This window comes from Geotrypetes seraphini, chromosome 1 (assembly GCF_902459505.1).
Source record: "Geotrypetes seraphini chromosome 1, aGeoSer1.1, whole genome shotgun sequence".
NCBI classification, from domain to species: domain Eukaryota; kingdom Metazoa; phylum Chordata; class Amphibia; order Gymnophiona; family Dermophiidae; genus Geotrypetes; species Geotrypetes seraphini.
The window spans coordinates 340,894,379-340,916,441 of record NC_047084.1 but is presented as its reverse complement, the minus strand read 5'-3'; the positions used below and the strand labels follow the sequence as shown (position 1 = coordinate 340,916,441).

Sequence of the window (22,063 nt, the reverse complement as noted above, 5' to 3'; positions counted from 1 at the left end):
TATAACTTGATGCTTCAAGTTAGACACTTCAAAGCTAAGCATTGAGCAGCAATTCTAGAATGGCATCTTAGTGCACCAAGATTCCATTATAGAACACTAGTGCAAGTCGGCATGACACTATGGCTGGTTAAGTTCGGGTGCCTCAGTGCACCATGCAGTACATATAACATAGTATTCTTTAAGTTGGAACTATGCCCATGCTCTGCCCACTTCTATGTCTCGTCTCCCCCTCGCACTTATACACTACTTTACAGAATAGCACCTACTACATTTGGGCACATAAGTGGTGCTAACTGGTGTGGTTATAGAATTGCCTTTCACGTTCTTTTCCTGCCTAGACATCCTGTTGCAAAAATAACCTTGAAAAGCCCAGACATCAAGAAACAGTGGCAGCTAAAGCCTCCAACATAATTTGTAGCGGCAACCTTCTCCCTCCAGAGAGAGAGACATGAGCTAAATAAAAGTAACAAATATATGCCTGGAGGAAATGAAAAAGTGTAAAGCAGAAGCGACGCTGTACTGATCAGCAAAGAAGAGGATTAAAAAGATGAGATCATAGCCTTTCTGCACTCTCCTGTACTTAAGTTGCTGTATAGTCTTGTACTGTCCAAAATGTTTTCCATTGTGAATGCTGACTTATAACCCGTTCTGAGCTACTGGGAGGACGGGATAGAAATCGAAATAAATAAATAAAAAAAGATCTCTCTTTATAGGATCACTGTATTTCTTTCTATAAAGAAAAAATCTCAAACAAGCCAATGAGGAATAAAAGGAGAAAGAGCATAGAAACAGTCAAAGAAATATTCAAAGGCAGCCTTAATAATACAGACATCAACACTACTAAGGACCTCTTGTTCCACTCATTATGCCACAGCCCTTCTTGATCTCCAGTAAGATGCCCGAGTGCCATCTCAGAAACCATGTGTGCCCACAGAAGCATAACACGCAGGACAGGACTTCCTCTACCTCCTGGAGCAACAAAGCTCGTTCTTCACAACTACTAACTTGCCTCTTGGTGGTTGCACTAGAAATGGACGTGAAAAGAAACCCTGCATACCTTCACTAATACATATTTGAGCTCCTCCTCCAGGCTTTGCTGCTGCTGCCGCCTCCTTCACTGTGAATGAAGCTTCATGCAAGGAACCATGCAAAGTCATAGAGCGAGCTCATGCTAACTGCAAATGGTTTTTTTTCACCTGGTGTAAACAACTTTTACCACCATTTTTGCTTTTTTTTATTCCTACTTCATATTTTGCAATATATATATGCTCCTGTAATGTACAAATCTACTACACTTTACAAACCTATAAAACAAGCATAATACATTTTTAGATGACTGTAGGAAATACAGCCTTTACCTACAAAAGGAGATATCTAAGAAAAGAACATAAGTGGAAGAGTGGCCTAGTGGTTAGGGCTACAGCCTCAGCACCCTAAGATTGAAGGTTCAAGCCCAGCACTGCTCTTTGTGACCCTAGGCAAGTCACTTAACACTCTATTTATTGCCCCAGGTATGTTTGCCAGATTGTAAGCCCACCGGGACAGACAGGGAGAAATACTTGAGTACCTGAAATGTAAACCACTTAGGCTATAAGCAGTGTATAAATACTAAATAAATAAATAAAGCCTTGCCATACTGGGACAAACCAGAAGGTTCTTCAAGCCCTGTATCCTTCCAACAGTGGCCTAATCAGGTCACAAGTACTGGCACACACTCCCCAAAAAACAGACTTTATGATGCTTACAGTGGATTTTCCCAAGTCCATCTTAATAATGGCTTATGAATTTTTCTTTTAGGAAATTATCCAAACCTTTTTTAAACCTTGCTAAGCTAACTGCTTTTACCACATTCTCCGACAATGAATTCTAGAGCTTAATTACATGTTGAGTGAACCCACTGTGCAAATCTCATATCAATTTACAAACCTTTCATTTAATCACTTCCATCCTCTTCATACATGCTGGCCCAACCAAAGTTATAATTATCTCTCAAGAGTGCAAACATTTACACAAATAAACTTCACTATGCACAGACTGCCCAGAGGATTTAATAGTCTGCATTATACTTCCATATTGTGTACTGTTTTATACACTGTAATTTATGAATAATACAAGAGGAGCAATTTTTTGTACCTCTCCAAGGATTCAGACTCCTCCAACATAGAAAGTACCGAGAGGAGTTGACTTTTTTGATTCATGCTGGCACAAGAGGAGACCGTGCTTGGCAGGATGTGAACATTTTTGGGTTTCTCAAAGAGTTCTTACACTATTAAAGGATAAAGTACTAGATATTTGATTTCATGATTTTATGAGGCTGCAGTTAAGTATCAACTAGACATATTTCAATAGGATATTGTGTCTCTATATGACGATTCAACATACAATACAAATGTCAAAAGACTAGAAAGTTAAAACAAGCACATAGAAATGCATGAAAAGAAACAAATCTTCAGAAAGAACTCAAATTCACATGGGCTATATGATTGTGCATGGACCCCTGCTTGAAGTTTCATTCACAGTGAAGGAGGCAGCAGCGACAAAGCCTGGAGAAAGAGCTCAAATATACCTCAATGAAGGTATTCAGAATATCTTTTCACTTTCGTCTCTAGTGCAACCACCATGAGGCAAGTTAGTAACTGTGATGAACCAGCTTCAATGCTCCAGGCAGCAGAGGTTGTCCTGTCCTGCTCGTTATGCTTCTGTAAGCACAAGTGATTTCTGAGATGACCCTTAAGCATCTTACTGGAGATCAAGAAGGGCTGCGGTATAATAAGTGTGAACAAAATCCCAGTCTGTGTAGGACAAGAGGTCCTTATTAGAGTTGACATCTGCGTTGTGTTGCTAAGGCTGCCTTTGACTATTCCCTTGACTGTTTCTGTGCTCTTTCTCCTTCTCTTGGTTTTATTCCTCATTTGCCTGTTTGAAATGTTTTTTTTCTGTTTAGAAAACCTGGTATCAAACAGGTGGCATATATTTGAAAAAGTTCAACTGTATACTCTAGATATTTTTCTTATGGAAAAATGGGAGATAAGCCTTAAGGCCCAAGTCAGCAATAAAGTAATATCATATTGCAACTTTTACATCTATATAAGCTTAAGAATAGTCATATTGGGTCAGACCAATGATCCATCTAGCCCAATATCCAGTTTCCACAGTGGCCAATCCAGATCACAAGTACCTGCTAGAAACCCAAATAGTACAAACACTCCATGCTACTGATCCCAGTGCAAGCAGTGGCTTCGCCTATGTCTGTCTCAATAGCAAACTATTGATTTTCCTCCAGGAACTTGTCCCAAACTTTTTTTTAACCCATCTACATAACTACTGCTACCACATCCTCTGGTAATGAGTTCCAGAACTTAACTATTCTTTGAGTGAAAATTTTTCCTCTTATTGGTTTTAAAAATATTTTCATATAAGGTTCATTGAGTGTTCCCTAGTCTTTGCAATTTTAATGAAGTAAAAAATTGAAAAAAATAATTTTAACTCATTCTACACCATTCAGGATTTTGTAGACTTCAATCATATCTCCTGTCAGCCTTTTTTTTCAAGCTGAAGAACCCTCCCAGATCTACTTCTCCACACCAGATATCTCTACAGGAGTTCAGGCCCGAATTTCAGTCTGTCTGTCCGACATTGTCACTTGGATATCTCACCGCCATCTCAAACTGAATATGGCTAAAACTGAACTCCTTATCTTTCCACCTAAACTCACCTCCCCCCTTTCACCATTCTCTATTTCTGTGAATCCTCCTCCCTGTCTCGTCAGCTTGCAACCTTGGGGTGATATTTGACTCCTCTCTCTCCTTCTCTGCTCAGATCCAACAAACCACCAAATCCTGTCGCTTCCTCCTCTTTAATATTACCAAAATCCGTCCTCTTCTCTCTGTACATACTACCAAAACCCTTGTCCACGCTCTCATCACCTTGCGCTTAGACTACTGCAACATACTTCTCTCAGGCCTCCCGCACACCCATCTCTCACCTCTTCAATCCGTTCAAAATTGTGCTGCATGACTCATATTCCGTGAGAGCTGCTATTCTCACATTACCCCTCTCCTCAAGTCACTTCATTGGCTCCCCATCCATTTCCGAATACAGTATAAACTCTTCTTGCTGACTTACAAGTGCATTCACTCTGAAGCCCCCCAATATCTCTCTTCACTTATCGCCCCCTAAGCTCCTCCCTGTGATCTCTGTTCATCGGGCAAGCTCCTCTTACCTGTACCCTTCTCTTCCACTGCCAACTCCAGACTCCATTCCTTTTTTCTTGCGGCACCATATGCTTGGAACAGGCTGCCTGAATCAATATGTCATGCTCCATCCCTAGCAATATTCAAATCCAAGCTAAAAGCCCACTTTTTGAAACTGTTTTCAACTCTTAACTCCCACTCACTGCTGTCAGATACTTAGACCCACTGTATCATTTCCTCTACCATAATCTCCCCAACCCTGAAATGTCCTGTCTAAATTAGATTGTAAGCTCTTCTGAGCAGGGACTATCTGTTGTATGTTAAAATGTACAGTGCTGTGTATACCTTTCAGCGGTATAGAAATAATAAATAGTAGTAGTAGTAGTAGTAGTAGCCCTAATCTCTTTAGTCTTTTCCTCATATAAGAGAAGTTCTATCCTGTTTATGATTTTGGTCACTCTTCTTTGAACTTTTTTTTTTTTTTTTTTTTTTTAAATTCTGCTGTATCTTTTTTGAGACACAGCGACCACAATTGAAAACAGTACTCAAGATGAGGTTGCACCAGGAGCGATAAAGGGGCATTATAAACATAGTAACATAAAGGATGACGGCAGATAAAGATCCGAATGGTCCATCCAGTCTGCCCAACCTGATTCAATTTAAATTTTTTTAATTTTTTCTTCTTAGCTATTTCTGGGCAAGAATCCAAATCTCTACCCGATACTGTGCTTGGGTTCCTACTGCCGAAATCTCTGTTAAAACCTACTCCAGCCCATCTACACCCTCCCAGCCATTGAAGCCCTCCCCAGCCCATCCTCCACCAAATGGCCATATACAGACACAGACCGTGCAAGTCTGTCCAGTACTGACCTTAGTTCAATTTTTAATATTATGATTCTGGATCCTCTGTGTTCATCCCACGCTTCTTTGAACTCAGTCACAGTTTTACTCTTCACCACCTCTCTCAGGAGCACATTCCAGGCATCCACCACCCTCTCCGTAAAGTAGAATTTCCTAACATTACCTTTGAATCTACCACCCCTCAACCTCAAATTATGTCCTCTGGTTTTAATATTATAATATTATTAGTCTTATTTACTACCCCTTTTTAATTCCTAGTATCCTGTTTGCTTTTTTGCCCGCTACTGCACATTGAACAGAAGGTTTTGGCGTATTGTCTACGATGACACCTAGATTTTTTTCTTAGGTGCTGACCCCTAAAAGTTGACCCTAGCATCAGGTAACTATGATTTGGATTATCATAGGCAGTGCAACACTTTTTTGTTTGTGGGGAGGCCCAAAAACTCCTAGACACCACTCAATCCCCGCTCAAGCACTTCCCAAAACACCACCATTTCTTCCATTCATTCTTCATATATACACAATATAATCTTATTAATACATATGGTAACCACATAATTAAATGACACAAAGCACACTGTATGCAGAGAAAATTTTAACTATCATTTATATTCTGCTTTTTTCAGAGAGGTCAAGGCAGATGCAATGTCACCTTCGTAACTGCTACAGAAAACTCTCCTTCAATGCCAAAGAACTACATCGAGAATTAATCCAAATCCCTGCAAAGAGCATAAGAATAGCAATACTAGGTCAGGCCCAAGGTTCATCTAGCACAGTATCCTTCAGTACTTCCTTTTTTTGTAACTATTTCATTTTAATAAACAACATACATTGCACAAACTGCAAAGTATTTGAGTTCTTCAATGCCCACTCTCAACACAAATCACTGCAAAAATACAGTAGGCTTAGGTAAGACAGTGGTCTTCACTAATTTTTAAGCTGGGGCTGTTGAGTCCAAAGAAACTGAAGGAGAGCCAACAAATATCTTCCTATTTGGAGCCTTGACACCAACCAAAGTTTCTGAACTTCCATCCCCACCAGAACACCTGGCCTCGGTCACACATACAGAAAACAGAAAAAAAAAACCTTTTCAAGTACAAACCCACAAACAAAAACCTAATATGCCAGACTGCACACAGTACAAAAAACAAAGAAATACATTTCTTCCTGAACAGTTCAAAATACAAAACCAAATTGGCATATTTCAATCACTAAATTTATAATAAAAACATTTCTCCTACCTATGTTATCTGGCATTTTTTTCTAATTATCTTGTTTCCAGGAGTACAAAAAGGCATAGATAAAAGGGAAAAAGGGGTTTTTCAGGATATAAGGGAGTAGGAATCAACGGGTTAGACAAAAGATCACTCTACAGGTCATGGACCTGTTGGGCCGCCGCGGGAGCGGACTACTGGGCTTGATGGACCCTTGGTCTGACCAAGCGGAGGCAAATTCTTATGTTCTAATTCTGTTTCCAAGGTCTCCTTATCCTTTTGCTGTTTCTTTCTTTTCCTTCTTCACCTTTTGCACTACATCCATCTTTAGCCTGATTTTCATATTCAGTTTTCTTCTTTTTTTTGCCTCCATTTCATATCTACCTTTCCATCTCTTCACCACCCATGCATCCATTTGCACCATCTCCTCTCTCTCTTCCCTCCAACCATGTGCCTTTCCCTCCTCTCTTGCCTTCCCTTCCATCCATGTGCCACCATCTCCTTCCCCTCTCCTCCATCCGTGTCCTCCTCCAACCCCCATTCAGCATCTCTCCCTTCTTCCTCCCATGTCCCCCCCCCCTCGATTCCACCAAATAACCTCCCCACCCGGTTCCAAAGCCCCCTCACCTCAAAAACTACAAGGAGATCGCCGGTGCGAGTGCAATTCTCTTGCGCTGCCCATGCCCTTTACACAGTTCCTTTGCCCAACCGGAAACAAGAAGATGCTTCACAGTGAGGGTAGACCACAGCAAAAGAACAATGCAGAACAGGACCCCGGCAGTGCTGGAGAAATCAGTGCAACACCAGCACCCTCCTTGCAGTTTTTGAGGCAAAGGGGGGACTTCGGAACCTGGCAGAGACCTGTGAGCCCCACAAGAGGTCCTACTGCCAATATTTTGGGGGAGGCCATGGCCCCTGTGCATTCTCCCTCCCCCACACCTTCTGACACCTATGTGGATTATTCAAGACAGCTTAAAGGGTTCCCCGATTTGGACCCAACTCAACGAGTGACCTTAAATGCACCTTCTCTGCACAGCTTTTGTTTGTTGAAAAGGAAAGGATATATTCTTCAAAGTTCATAAGCTGACAAATGGCCGCCTCCATTCCTAAAGACAGAGAAGCAGCTCCACTTTTCAGAAAAAACAAACACACCTACATACAATAATCGCAATCTATGCAAATGTGTATCATTGTCATGAAGAATGCTCTCACAAAGAGAAGTGACAGACGTAAAGAGGATAGACATACAGAGCTAAAGGGAGTATTGGACTGGAGAAGTCTGTGCAACTATTCATGGAGAAAATGAAAGTAAGAAAACAACAGACTATTTAGTGTTGCAGTTTCAGTACATCAGGGCACATTCAGCTTAGGGGAGTGTCATGGGTGCAGGTATAGATGATTAAAGAAAATTTACAAGAGTAAAAGCTCTGGGAAAATTTAGAACAGGGCGGATACCAAAGTGTAGGGAAAGTGTAGGATGCTCCCAAGACAGAGCCATATATCAGTAGTATCAGAAAAGCTAGGTCAGGTCAAACAAGATCATGGTACACTTGGAATCAAAACTGCTGGGAGTCAGGGGAACCCAAGGAAATTTGTAGATCTGCAACAAAAAGGCACTATAGAGTAGCAGTATATTGTCTGGGGAGAAGAGTTCTGGTCAAGTACATGAACTTGGGTCCGCCTACATAGGACTGTTTATTGGTGTGGACGGTCGATTGATCAAGGCTGTTTTGGGCGATTCTTCCCATTGCTTTGGGTACCTCAGGGGTCACTTCCAGTCTCCAGTCACATAGTATCCCTTAAGGAGAGAAGGGGATAGTGGATGCTGCAGATGGGCAGATTGGATGGGCCATTTGGCCTTTATCTGCTGTCTTGTTTCTTTGTCACTCTGTGGTCACTTCTGGTCTCCAGTCACCTCTGGCCACAATGGTAAGGTTTTTGCCTTGGACCAAGTTCTGGCCACAATGGTACGGTTTGTGCCCTTGGCCACGCTCTGGCCACAGTGGTAAGGTTTGGGCTTACTGGGGGTTAGGTGGGTGCCAGCAAACATCCCCCCAAAGGTTTCCCATAGGCAGTGGCTTAGAGAGGAAGGTTGGTGCCCGGGATGGTGGCACCCAGCACTGCCACACCATACGCCACCTCCCCCTCATTCTTCCTCATTGTTTGAGTGCCCCCCGCATACCTCTTGAAATGTTTGCAAGCAAAGCAGCAACTTCCACCTGCTGCTCTCACCGGCCTCAGCTCCCTTCTGACATCACATCCTTGTCCCACGACCAGGAAGTGATGTCAGAAGAGATCCAAGGCTGGTGCAAGCAGCAAGTAAAAGATGCTGCTCATGCTGATGAATATTTAAAGAGGTACATGGGAAGCAGAGAGGAGGGAAGGCGCCGGTGACCTTCGTAAAAATGTGTGCAGAGCAAGCCACCCCTTCCCCCCTCCTATGCCACTGCCCACAGGAGTCCTTGTTGCCAAGAACAGCCCTTCTGTTCTACCTTAGTCCAGAGGTCATGTGAGTCGCTTCCTAAGTGGTTTAGGGAGAGATTATTCTAGTGGACCCTCTCCTGGCCAGGATACATTCAAGGAGCCTTTACTTTCTTCACTGAGTTAAGTCTTGAGTCCATATAAGTTCTTCTACAGTCACATCTTTCCCTTGTTTTTATTACCTCTTATGTAAATGACATGCAAATTAAGATTCTCTTGTCTTTGCCTGTTGGGTCCTGCTCATAGTCTTTCCTTGAGGACTGCAGATCTATTGGTCCTTTATGATGGAATGTATACCCAATCACAAACCTTCCCCCTCAACTCAAGCGGGACTTGTTGAGTTTCTGAAGCTACCTCCCAGGACAAGTAGTCTGCATTGTGGTGTGCTCTTCCAGCGCAATGTTCCAATTTGAAATGGTTAAGTCTGCAGCATTAGGTACTACTGCATGAGGTGAGAGTCTGAGTTCTTCATTTGATGGAGTCACTGCTATTCTCTCCCCAAAAGATAATATCAACCGTAGAATAACATTGCTCAGTCTGAGAAATATTGCAGCTTAAATACAGAATGGTGTGCTTGTTGTCTCCTGTGCCTTGACTGAGTACTGCACCCAGGCCTGTTCCCGATGCATCGATTTTAAGATGAAATTCTGCTGGAAGTTGACGTTCCTCAGGACTGGTTCTTGGCCAAGGGCTGTTTAAGCTGGTTAAAGGTTTGTTCGGTGGTCTCATCCCAACTTAATTTATTTCGGTGGAAATTCCACAGCAAATCTGTTAAGCAAGCAGCTTTCTAAATGAAATTGTGTATAAACTTTTGGTAATATCCAATCATCCCTAGAAAATGTTTCTTTGTGACTGGAGTGGGTATGGTTTGGACGGCCTCCACTTTGGATGATACAGATTTAATCCAGCCACTTCAGACTCAAAACCCCAGGTACTGCACTTCCTTTTGTCCTAGAGAACTTTTTTTTTTTTTTTTGGGGGGGGGGCTGGTGGTAAGGCCTGCTTGTCAAAGAGTTTTACAGATGAAATCATCAAGGTAGGCCTTGGCATAAGCATAATGGAGCCACAGTATGGTATTCATAATCTGTTGAAACATGGCTGAGGCTTCATGCAATTTGAATGGGGGTACCATGAACTGATATAATCCCTGATGTGTTACAAAGGCAGTCTTCTCTTTTGATGATTCATCCAAAAGGGTTCTACCAGTAACCTTTGGCGAGATCAAGTATAGATAGGAACTGTGCTCCTCCAAGTTGCTCCATTCAGGGCATCAGGTAGTCATTAATTGTGAGATATTGTTTACAACCCAAAAATCTACACAAAACCAGGTGGTGCCATCTGGTTTTGGTACGAGGACAGGACGATGGAACTAGCCCATTGGCTGCTGGACTCTTCAATAACAAAACATAACATAATTCTTTATTTATATACCACACATATGCCTTTCAGTTCAAGGCGGTGTACAAAGAATACAACAAGGAGAAATTATTAACATTGAAATTAACCATGTAGTTGTACGGCACACAGAATCTCCCTATCTGTCCCAGATAGGGATCAAAATCTATGCTAAGGTGCCTGGAAAGTAATGATGAAAACTATGTGCAAATAAGAGAAAAAAAAAAAAAAAAGAGTAGACAATATTAAGATCAAATTAAAAGAAAGAGAAGAAAGAGAGAGCAGGAAGAAAATCAGAAAGTAAGAAAATTAAAAAGAAATGAAATATAAATAAAATCTTCTCATTAACCAGTCAAATCAATCACATTTTAGTGCAGGCCTTAAATACAACTATAATTAAATATATGTAAAATATGAATAAATATAAATAAAATAAATAACAAAAACAAATGTAAGAAAAGGAAAAGAAAAGAAAATGGGGAGTAAATTGAAATCAATCAATAAGGCAGTTCGGCCACTACAATAGGACAACCTCTGCAAGCACGATGGCAAATCTCTACAAGGGGTGCTGAAGGTAGCAGATCACTGAAGCAAAAGTCAGTTCCATCGACAGTGACAAGTCCCGAAGCAGCCAAAGGCAAACGGTCCGAGACAAAAGTAAAAGTTCACAGAGGCAGGAGGGGCCCAACGGCCGAAGATAGCAGGCAAAGGAGAGAAGGCAGGCTGTCTCAGGGCGCAACAGTACAACAGGGCTGTACCGGCTGTATGCTGCATTGGCTGTGGGCATCCGTTACCCTCGTCTCTGGCTACATCAGCCGCTGGCACTAGTTGCTCTTCATCGTTGGTCTCTGTGGTAACACAGAAAGACTGCGCCCTTGGTAGTATGCAGGACGCCCCCGCAAGACACCTCCTCTTCCATCGACGAACACCCTCCGAGCTCTTCACAATGCGCTGCTCTCAACCTGGCAATCTGAACATCGATCTCCGCATCGTTGACCTCCCATCACATCAGCACATTTTCCAACACCAGCAGACAAATGTTGCATAGTTTGGCATCATCGGCGAATAATTTTCCCTCGAAGCCCTTGAGCCAGGTCCCTCACGAAGATATTAAACAGGATCGGACCCAAGACCGAACCCTGGGGCACACCACTGATCACTTCCGACGTTTCGGAGAGAGTGCCATTCACCACCACCCTCTGAAGTCTACCACTGAGCCAGTCTTTTACCCATGCAGTTAACAAACTGTATGACGTATACAATCAATGACCAAGAAAATGTGGCACAAAGATACAGAAATATTCCCCCACTGTACTGCGTGCCATAGGGTTGATTAAAAGCAATTTTCAAAACATGCTTTGATAAGTTGTCATTCAAACCAAAAATCCCAACACTCTTCATACTTTCAAAAAATTCAATCAAAATGTGCTTCATTCACTCATTACACATCCCTCAGTAGCAACCCTTTTCAAACAGGTGCACAGCCTGCGACTCACTTGCTATCATCATCGGGAGCAATGGCTCCAACTCTGCATTAAAACAAGAAAACAAGTGGGGCAGGGACTGTACACATCAGCCTTAGAAACAATATGGTTTAGTAAATACCGTTATACATTAAAACATCTCATGTGTAAATATAGAGTCCTTTTCCTTTGCTGCTGGACCCATATAACCATATGAGAAAAATGCTTGAGTACCTGAATAAATTAATGTAAACCGTTCTGAGCTCCCTTGGGAGAATGGTATAGAAAATTTAATTAATTAATTAAATAAAAAATAAAAAAAGTAATAAACTATATTGTTTCTAAGGTTGACGTGTACAGTCCCTTTTCCCACTTGTTTTGGTGTATTTGACATGGGGTCATTTTTCTTGTTTTTGTGGACTGTATTGGCTCCAACTCTGCATTTACTTTTTTGACTATCTTCAAATATCAAACTTAACTCCAACTCTCAAAATTCTTAATAAAGACACCACAAAAACTTTTATATATAGTGCCAGCCTCTCGTTCCTACCTACAGAGAAACTTTTTGTTTGTTTGTTTAAATCTTTATTGATTTTCAAACTTTGATAGTGCAATACAATTGGTAAATCATAAAATACTGCATAAAACGCACTAATAACTATACAATTATTACATTAAACAATAATTTACTCCCATCCTCATCTTAATTATTAACACAATAATACATATGATGTGATTTCAATATTATAATTAAATATTTTAACTTCTCAACGTACATTTCCCTCCCTGGATGTGTAAAGAAATCTAATGAAAAGGGAAGAAACATGGTCCTTACTGTAAAGCAACAAAAGTAGTCAATGGACTCCATACATCATTAAAGGACTTACTAGTCCCCAAACGTTCCGCCATCATTTTCTCATACTTATATGTGGTACACACATTTACCCACCAAAAAGTGTAATTAATCCTGTCATGGTTCTTCCAATTATGTGTGATCAGTTGAATACCTATTCCCCTACAGAAAAACTTCGCATGAGGTATACTGTAACCTCACTGAGGAGCGGTGTTTCTACTGTGCCTTGCCCAGCAAGAGAGGTTGGGCTTCTGAAGAGAAGTCACCAGTTAGAGAATGACACGGTGACAACATTCATCACCGTTCCCGTCCCCGTGGATAACCGCGGGAAATAATCCCATGTCATTTTCTAGTGTCTATTTCAACCTCGATCCTTCTACACCAGCATTCTTCAAAGCAAAGGTTGTGGGTCAGTGGTTGTGCCCAATTATACTCTGATTCTTCCCTCTCTCCTTAAAGAATGACATGAAGATGGTTTCCCGCAGTTATCCGTGGGGACGGGAACGGTGATGAATTTTGTCACCGTGTCATTCTCTATCACCAGTGACACACAAAAGACTGAGGGGAGCACAGACTGTTTCTTCGGTCCTTGCCTAGCACAAGAATCCATTCTGGGAAGAACAGGATAGAAAACGAATAAATAAATAAATATCAACAATATTTACAAGTTACTGTAGATTCCAAGGGCACATTTTCAATAAACATAGGGCCCCCAATATTCAGCCAGCAGGGATCAGTTTTTGCTGACCGCTGCCAGCATTGTCCTCAGAAATTCAGCGTTGAATTTCCAGGTTTACGGAACAAGTGAAAACAGCCAGTTAAAAGTGAAATATTTTTAGCACTTAACTGGCTAAAGTGAACCACATAAAGATAGCACAGACTTTTTATGTAATCCTATTTATGTGGTTACCACAGTCAGTTATGTGTTGAATACTGGTATTTAACCAGCCAAGTGCCAACCCTGCCCCCAAAATGTCCCCAAACCAGACATTTTCAGCAGCACCATCCGGTTAAGTGCCACTGAATATAACCAGTTAGCCCTAAACAAGTGATTAGCTGGCTAAGTAACCGCATAAAGAGGACTGCATAGAAGTCAGTTCTATGTTTATGTGGTTCACCACAGCCAATTAAGTGCTAAATATCACACTTAACCAGCTCTGCTTTCATTGGCTCCATAAACCCGGAAATTGCTTTGAATATCAGCTCCATAGTTCTTATCTCTCTGTTCTGAGTAACATGTGTTTCAACATCACAGTTCCAATTCATCGATCAAGAATTTCATCTTACTTCCATTCCAGATCAGCTATAGTTTAACTTAGAGCTTATGGTCATAGATCTCAATTAAACAAAATAATCGATACACCTTGCTCCAAGTTCAAACATCCTACTCAGAATAAAGCTCCAGGATTTTAAAACATGTGGTTTCTTCTCCAGAGAGGAGAGTGTAGTGCAGTAGTAAAAGCTACAGCCTCAGCACCCTGAAGTTGTGGGTTCAAACTCACGCTGCTCCTTGTGATTCTGGGCAAGTCACAATCCCCCCATTGCCCCAGATACATTAGATAGTGAGCCCACCGGAACAGACAGGGAAAATGCCTGAGTACCTGAATAAATTCATGTAAACTGTTCTGAGCTCCCCTAGGAGAATGGAATAGAAAATTAAATAAATTTAGTATTAAATGTTTCCCTTCAGAAACTTAACATATGCTGCAAATCAATAATACACATGCTCCCTCTACAGCACACTTACAACATCTCAATGTGACACTATCAGACACACAAATCATATGGATTTACTAAATTCTGGGGAATACCGTGTGGCACAAGTGCTACATATCTTTGAACAGCTTGAATGGCAAAGTAAAAATAACCCCAAAGCGTCCTCCCTGGAATTCCAAGCACACCTCAAACAAAAGGTGATATTTGTCTAGAACAGGGGTAGGCAATTCCGGTCCTCGAGAGCCACAGGCAGGTGAGATTTTCAAAATATCCACAATGAATATGTATGAAATGGATTTGCATGCACTCCCTCCTGGAGAGGCAAATCTCATGCATATTTATTGTGGATATCCTGAAAACCTGACCTGCCTGTGGCTCTCGAGGACTGGAATTGCCTATCCCTGGTCTAGAACAATAACTTAACACCACAAACACAAAGATGAACCACCATTCCTGTTTTGTTTTTAAGTGACTTACAAACCTCCGAGTCCAGGCTGTTACATCCTGATGTTTGTAAAGGAAGATTAAAACAGGAAGTACCAGACAGCATACAACACTGGAATAGATGTTACAATAAGAACCAATGTGCACAGGGACGGTATAAGAAATTTATGGATGTTTGGGAACCACTGACTAAGTTCTGTAAGGAATGATAACTGATTTTATTTTATTAACCCATAAGCATACACATCCAGGGTGAGTGGGAGGGGGGAGGGTTTTGCATTGGAATTTCATTTGGGGAATATATGGAGAGTTTCCTGTAGGTATGTACTTTTTCTGATTATTTGGTGGGGGTGGGGGGAAATAGTTATACATTAATGTCTATATGTTTAATGCACATTTTGTGTAAACATATGTATATTGAAATTGTTTGTTTGCACTATGGTAGTTTGGAAATTTAATAAAGATTTACAAAAAAAAAAAAAGAACGACTCAATAGTCCCTTACTGATGAGGGGGCATACGATCACCTTTACTGTTAACCAAATGCAACTACTGTACAGTATATGCAAAGCAGCAATATAACTCTGGTGGTAAGCCCTCATGAATCACACATTTAAAAAAAGATCAATATCCTTGGCTAGCTGTGGATATGTTGTTCCTTGATTTTCAGCTCACTATTCTTGTGTGTGGTTAAAATCTGATTTCATACAGGGATGGAATACATAAGGTCAAGCTATGTTCTTCCTGGTGCTGTCATAATTTGGCAATGGCTGTTCCATTGTCTAACGGAGTTTAGATTTACATTGAATGCCTTTTAAGCATCACATTTCTATTTTCTTTGAGCAGTAAATGAGATGGTGAAAAAAAGGACTACAGTCTACCTTCTGAAGTGAAACAAAATTCAGAGTCAAAGAAAAAACACTTTCCAAAATCAGCTTACACTTATTACCAGAAAGATTATCTGACTGAACAACCCTCCCCCCACCCCCCAACAATACTGACTACTAATAGTACAGGTACGGACACAGAAACTAAGAATAAGATGGCAAATAAGGACAGCCAGGTTCACTAGTCTGCTCAGTTTATTTCCTAATGCATTACACAGACCTTGTCAACCCTGACCTGAGCACACCTAAATGCACTGACTTTCAGTATTGAATAAGCATGAGATATATTTGCATATATTGGAAACCACATATAGTATATAAAATTTCTCATGCACATTTACTGTGGCTATTCTGAAAACAATATCTTTTATAGGTGTTGTAATGATAAGGTTGTCAATTCTTGTCACTTCTCTAATATGGGGTCCTATGTACCCATTTCTTCAATTCTTGAATTCTGTTCATCAATTTTGATCCTACCACTTTCTCCTGAAATGCCATCCCTTGCACACACACGTACCCTTCTGTAAAGGAATGTTTTCCAATATTACTCCTAATTCTATTCCTTTGGATCTTCATACAATGGTATAATTTTCTAGATCTTTATTTCTATTGATAAAGACTTGTTTCTTGAATATTATTTATATTTTTGAGGTTTCTGAATTTTTCTATCATTACCCCCATCTTACTTAAGAACATAAGAATTGCCATACTGGGACTGACCAAAGGTCCATCAAGCCCAGTATGGCCCATTTTCCAGGGAGAAAGACATCAGCTGGGAAACTGAGCCTCCCCACTGCCTTGAAAAAGAGAGCGAAACACGTTGGCTGAGGGGATTTCCAGCAATGGCTGAAAGATAAGCTAAGTGAATAATTTATAAAATAACTTATTTATTGAAAAAATATTTATAAAATGAAAGATTAATATATAAAAGTGAAGAAGAAGAAACATATAAGAATAGAAACAAATGTGCCCACGGGAAAGATGAGGAAGTAACCCTTTAGAGCTATGTTGCTCGGAGGGTAATCTGATATCCCTCTGGCACTATATATGTTGTCTTGTGTGATTGGACTACAAGTGATATTGAGTTGATTAAAGATAATAAAGAGAATAGAGATTGTTTAAAGGATATCCTAGGAATAAGCAATGGATTTCCCCACGCCATCTCAATAATGGCCTATTAACTTCTCTTTTAGGAAATTATCCAAAGTTTTTTTAAACCCTGCTAAGCCAATTGATTTCACCATATTCTGGAGCAACAAATTTCTGAGTTTAATTACACATTGTGTGAAGAAATATTTTCTCCAGTCTGTTTTAAATCTACTATTTACTAGCTTTATCGCATGACCCCTAGTCCTAGTATTTTTGGAAAGAGTAAACAAATGATTCACGCCTCCCTTTCCACTCCACTCAGTATTTTATAGACCTCTATCATATCACTCCTGAGCTGTCTCTTCTCCAAGCTGAAGAGTCCTAGCTTCTTTAGCCTTTCCTCATAGGAAAGTTGTCCCATCCCTTTTAGCATTTTTATCACCCTTCTCTGTATCTTTTCTAATTCTGCTATATCTTTTTTAAGATATGGCAACCAGAATTGCACACAGTATTCGAGGTGTGGCCGTACCATAGAGCAATACAAGGACATTATAACATTTTCATCTTTGTTTTTGATTACTTTCCTGATTATTCCTAACATTCTATTTGCCCTCTTAGAAACCACCACCACAACACATTGAGCCGAGGGTTTCAACATATCCTCAAGAATGACACCTAGATCATTTTCCTGGGCAGCGACTCCTAACGTAGAACCCTGCAATACATAGCTATAGTTCAGGTTCCTTTCCAACATGCATCACACTTTGTACTTGCTCACATTAGTCGTCTGCCATTTTGATGTCCGTTTTGCCTATCATCTCCTCTAAGTTATACAGTGCCCTATCAAAGTTTTCTCACTCATGTATATTTCTCACATGCTGCTATCTAAAAATACTATTCAAAATAAATTAAAGAAGGAATTTGCTTTATTGATGTACATTACAGACTCTATACTTTTGACCTGAAAGAACAATTAAATAATATTCAAAAAGTAATTAAAAGTAAGTCTTTACACCCTTGGTCACAGCTAAACCATATTAACTCTGGTACCAAAAATTACTTTAACAAGACCTACAATAAGAGAAGAATGGGGCAAAAGGAAGCTACCGTAGAAGAAAAGTCATGTGTGTCATCAAACAGCGTTTCCCAAGAAAAGTCTAAGGGACACTGCACAATGTGAAAGAAGGTTTTGTGGTCTAATAAGACCACAGTGGATTCTCCTAGTCTCAGTACTGAGCAATGTGTGGTATAAAACAAGCACAGCACATCACATCATTCTGCTAACACCATCCTCAAGGCTGGCTGGCCTTTTCTCTAAGAAGATTACGGATCTGCATAGGCCTGCAGAATTAAGAGGAAGCAGTATTTTATAGCTGCTATGAGTTATATACAATGTCTGCCATCGGGAAACTTAGCTGCACGTCGCCACAAATTGTTGTCTGAGGCCTACACTATTGGATCTCAGCAGCTTAAATTTCACCTTACCTGAAGGATGAATCCCCTTTGCTTGACCATCATAAACTACAGGATGCTTGGGCCAGGGCTCTTAAGAGGTTCAGTGTTTTATGGAAATATGACTTTTTGGGAGCAGCATTGTAAATTAGTGTTACATCTATATATTTCTCTTAAGAGAGCACATTTGGCTCACTTTCGGGCCTCTGCTCAGTGCTCTCGATGTTCTTGCCCAGAGACAAATTTGGGCCACATATTTTGGGCTTGTCCCTTGGTTGCAGCCTTTTGGGACCACGTCTTCTCATTTATTGAAACTATCTGGAAGATAAAAATAAGTCGTTCTCCCTTACTACGTTTTGATGTTCTTCCCAGCTACCATCCCCGACAGCGGGGAACTTCCACCTTTATTAAATGGACAATAGTGATAGCTCTGAAGTGCATTCTTCTGAAGTGGTTGAATGTGGAGGTGTCTGATCTTTCCGTTTGGAGGACTCGAGTGATTACTTTTCTGATGTGGGAACGCAGAGACATTGTGGAGATCTCCTATCCGAGGGCGATTTCAACAGGCTTGGGAACCTTTTTGGAATACTATGACTCCTTTGGCACGAAGTCGTCCTTTAAATTCTTGATATTTTATGCCGTTTGTGTTTGTCTACATCCACATTGTTAGTTCATTGTTTTGCGGTGGAGAGAACGACTTTTGGGATGGGAGGGTAGGGGGTAGGGCTTGAGTGGTGGGGGACGGCTTTTCTTTGGTGGGGGTAGAATTGTATTCTCTTTTGAAAATTCTAAGAATTTGTATTGCCTTTGTTATCTCGGTTCCAATAAAAATTATTTGAACATAGCTGCTATGAGCACAGTGGCAGACCTTTCAACATGTGCCTGGGTTCAAGGCCTCCCCATATCCTGTCCCCTCTGATAGGATGTCTGAGCCAGAGAAGATGGGGTACTGTAGGACTGCAGCATAGAGGCAACACTGACTAATTTTGGGCAGAGGAAGATGGTGGTGGCAATGGCAGTAGGAAGAGGAAGGAAATACTGGACACAGTGTGGGGTGGGTAAGGGGGGATAAGATTCTGGCCATCATAGGAAAAGGGGAAGGGAGGAAAAGAAATGTTGACCATCAGGAATGGCATAAGAACAAGAAATGCTAGACTATGGTGTAATAGGGAAGAGGAGTTACTGGACTATGGAGGGGAAGAGATGGAAGGCCTTGATATACCCTTTGGAAGGTGGGGTAGTATACAAATTCACCAAGGGCATGAAGATTATGTGAAATATTTTGTGTTTGTTTTATTGTAATTCGCTTAGGTTGTAGGCAGAAAATAAAATTTTAAAATAAATATCACTCTGATCCCTGGGCCAGCCCTACAGTAATGCATGGTGCTGGAAACATTGTGTTGTGGAGATGTTTTGCAGAAGTAGGAACAGGAAATCTTGTAAAGATGAAGTTGGAAAGATGGATGAAGCAAAGTACAAGCAAATCCAAATCTCTGTAATAGAGAAGATTCATCTTTCACCAGAAAAATTGTCCAAACCACAGTGGAATGGCTCAGCAAATTTGCAGTGAATGCGCCCAAGTGCCTCTGTCAAAGCCCTTACCTGAATCCAACAGAAATTATGTTGAAAGACTTGAAAACCATTGTCTACAGAAGATCCCCAGTCAGTTTGAAAGAACATAAGCTATCCTACCAGGAAAAATTGGCAAAACTTACCACCCCACTGGGCAAAACAAATCGCTCACAACCGTTACTGTTGCAAAGAAGAGTCCATTAAGTATCGAGTCACAGTATGTGAAGATTTTATGCAATCAAGCCTATAAAGAAACCAAAGAGGAGGTGATAATTCCTCTATACATATTATATTGGCAAGATCTCATTTGAAGTAGTGGAGGGCTCAACACCAAAACAATATAGAAAGGAAACAGGGGATCCAGAAGAGGGCTACCAGAATGGTGTACTTGCAACACAAGCTTTTATTACATAACATAAGAATTTAAATATCTACAGTGTCTTGTGAAAGTCTTACGCTTCCTTGTACATTTTTCACATTCTAATAAATAAATCAAAGTAGGCATATGTTTTATGATCTACACAACAGAATTATCACCTCCTTTTTTTTCTACTGGCTATACCTCTCCTTACATAATCAGATCAGTTCAACTGTCAAAAACTGTTTCTGTAAATTAAAAATGATTAGATCTCTAACAAAAGTACTTGATCCAGAATCCCTTAATATAGATACTTTGGTCATCTCAAAACTGGACTACTGCAATTCCCATACAGTAACTTGCCCCCAAAAGAAATAGGACGTTTACAAATTATTCAAAACACAGCAATAGAAAGTTTGATCACGTTACACCCCTCTTGAAAAATGTCACTGGCTGCCAATTCCCCATAGGATAACTTTCAAATTAGCACTCCTGACGTTCAAAATCCGGCATTATTGACAGACTATTGTTGCCTTACGCCTCATTAAGAACACTTAGATCTGCAGAACAAAACCTTTTAACAATCCCTTTTAACAATAGTAGATCTCTGAAAATCATAAATACAAGAAGAGCAGAGATTTTTTCTATAACAGCACGACAAATTTGGAATCGTCTTCCATCTTTTTAATGAGAAGAAAACCAATTAGATACATTTAAAAGTTTTCTATTTAATGATGCCTTTCAGAATTAAGTCTGAAATGGGTGAACTCTTAGTTTTATATTATCCATTTACAGTGATATATAGACTCTTCAACAACAAGAAACTAGCCTTATAATGCTAAATCCCCTTCCTTAGTCTACTTACCTTGAATGTTCCTTTTCTTTTAAAAATTGTAGTTCTTTCCCTTTTTCTTAGTGTCTCTTGTAAGTTAATATTGGTATCAGTATTGTCTATATGTTATCTTTTATGTACCATTTTTTAAAATGTAAATCACTTAGAAATTATATGTGTTTTTATCAAATTTTTAATAAAACTTGGAAAACTTGGACTATTCCTCTGACTCTAGCCACTGCTATGTCATACTCTTTTACTCTCTTGACACTCATCATATACTGCTCTCTTGTATCACTACACTCAAAATATGGTATCTTACTCTTTTTTTGCACTGGAGCTTAGCTGCCAAACTCTCAGCCTTTCCTCAAGCTTTCTTGATCACATTTTATCTTTTCCTTCAAGTACCGTATATACTCGAATATAAACCGAGATTTTGGGGCCAAAAATTGGGTTCCTGGTTTATATTCGGGTCAATGCCCCCTCCCAGAATTTTTTAAGGTTGCCGCCATCAGGCTCTGCCCCCCTCCTCCTCCCTGCCCTATCTTCATACCTGTGCCAATCTGGTGGAGGTGCAGCGGGTCCTCTGCCAATCTCTGGTGGAAGTGCAGCGGGCAGAAGCAAGCTTTCCAAACTCCTGCCCCGCTGCTAACCAGCTGCACCATCCAATTTCACCATCTGAGCTGCACGAGCAGCAGCGCGATTTGGCGCTGCTTCTCGGCGCTGAGCGGCTTCCTTAATGGCTCCTGTGAATTCTCGCTGCTGCCCACTGCACCTCCACCAGTGATCAGTAGAGGACCCACTGCACCTCCACCAGATTGGCAGAGGTATGAAGACAGGGCAGGGAGGGGAGGGACAGAGGGCAGAGTCTGGGAGGGAGAGTGCAGAGTCTGACAGGGGAGGGGAGGATGGAAGGGTGCTGGGCGCAGAGCCCGACAGGGAAGGGGAGAAAGGAAGAGTGCTGGGTGCAGAGCCTGACAGGGGAAGGGAGGAAGGAAGGGTGCTGGGTGCAGTGCCTGACACGGGAGGGATGGAGGGAAGGGGGCTGGGTGCAGAACCTGGCAGGGAGGAGGCTGGGTACAGAGCCTGACAGGGCAGGACACTTGAATATTAAGCCACCCGACTTATATTCAAGTCAACCATTTTTCCTCCTTTGGGGGGGGAAAGGGGGGTCTCAACTTATACTCAGATCAACTTATTTTCGAGTATATACTCAGCTGCAGAATTAGGGCCATCTCCAAAAAGACTCTGTTA

General features: G+C 40.9%; 1 protein-coding gene across 6 annotated transcripts in view; it reads right to left on the bottom strand.

Annotated features, from left to right (window-relative positions):
• Positions 1-22,063, bottom strand: part of SLC4A4 (solute carrier family 4 member 4) — a 534,858-nt gene that overhangs the window by 411,410 nt on the left and 101,385 nt on the right. The window contains exon 1 of one of the 6 annotated variants that reach the window (XM_033961212.1): positions 19,763-19,845. The exons of the other annotated variants lie outside the window; for them this stretch is intronic. The gene's annotated coding sequence lies outside the window, so the exon portion shown is untranslated. Of the gene's footprint in view, positions 1-19,762; positions 19,846-22,063 lie in introns of those variants that run through there. 6 annotated transcript variants of the gene reach the window in all.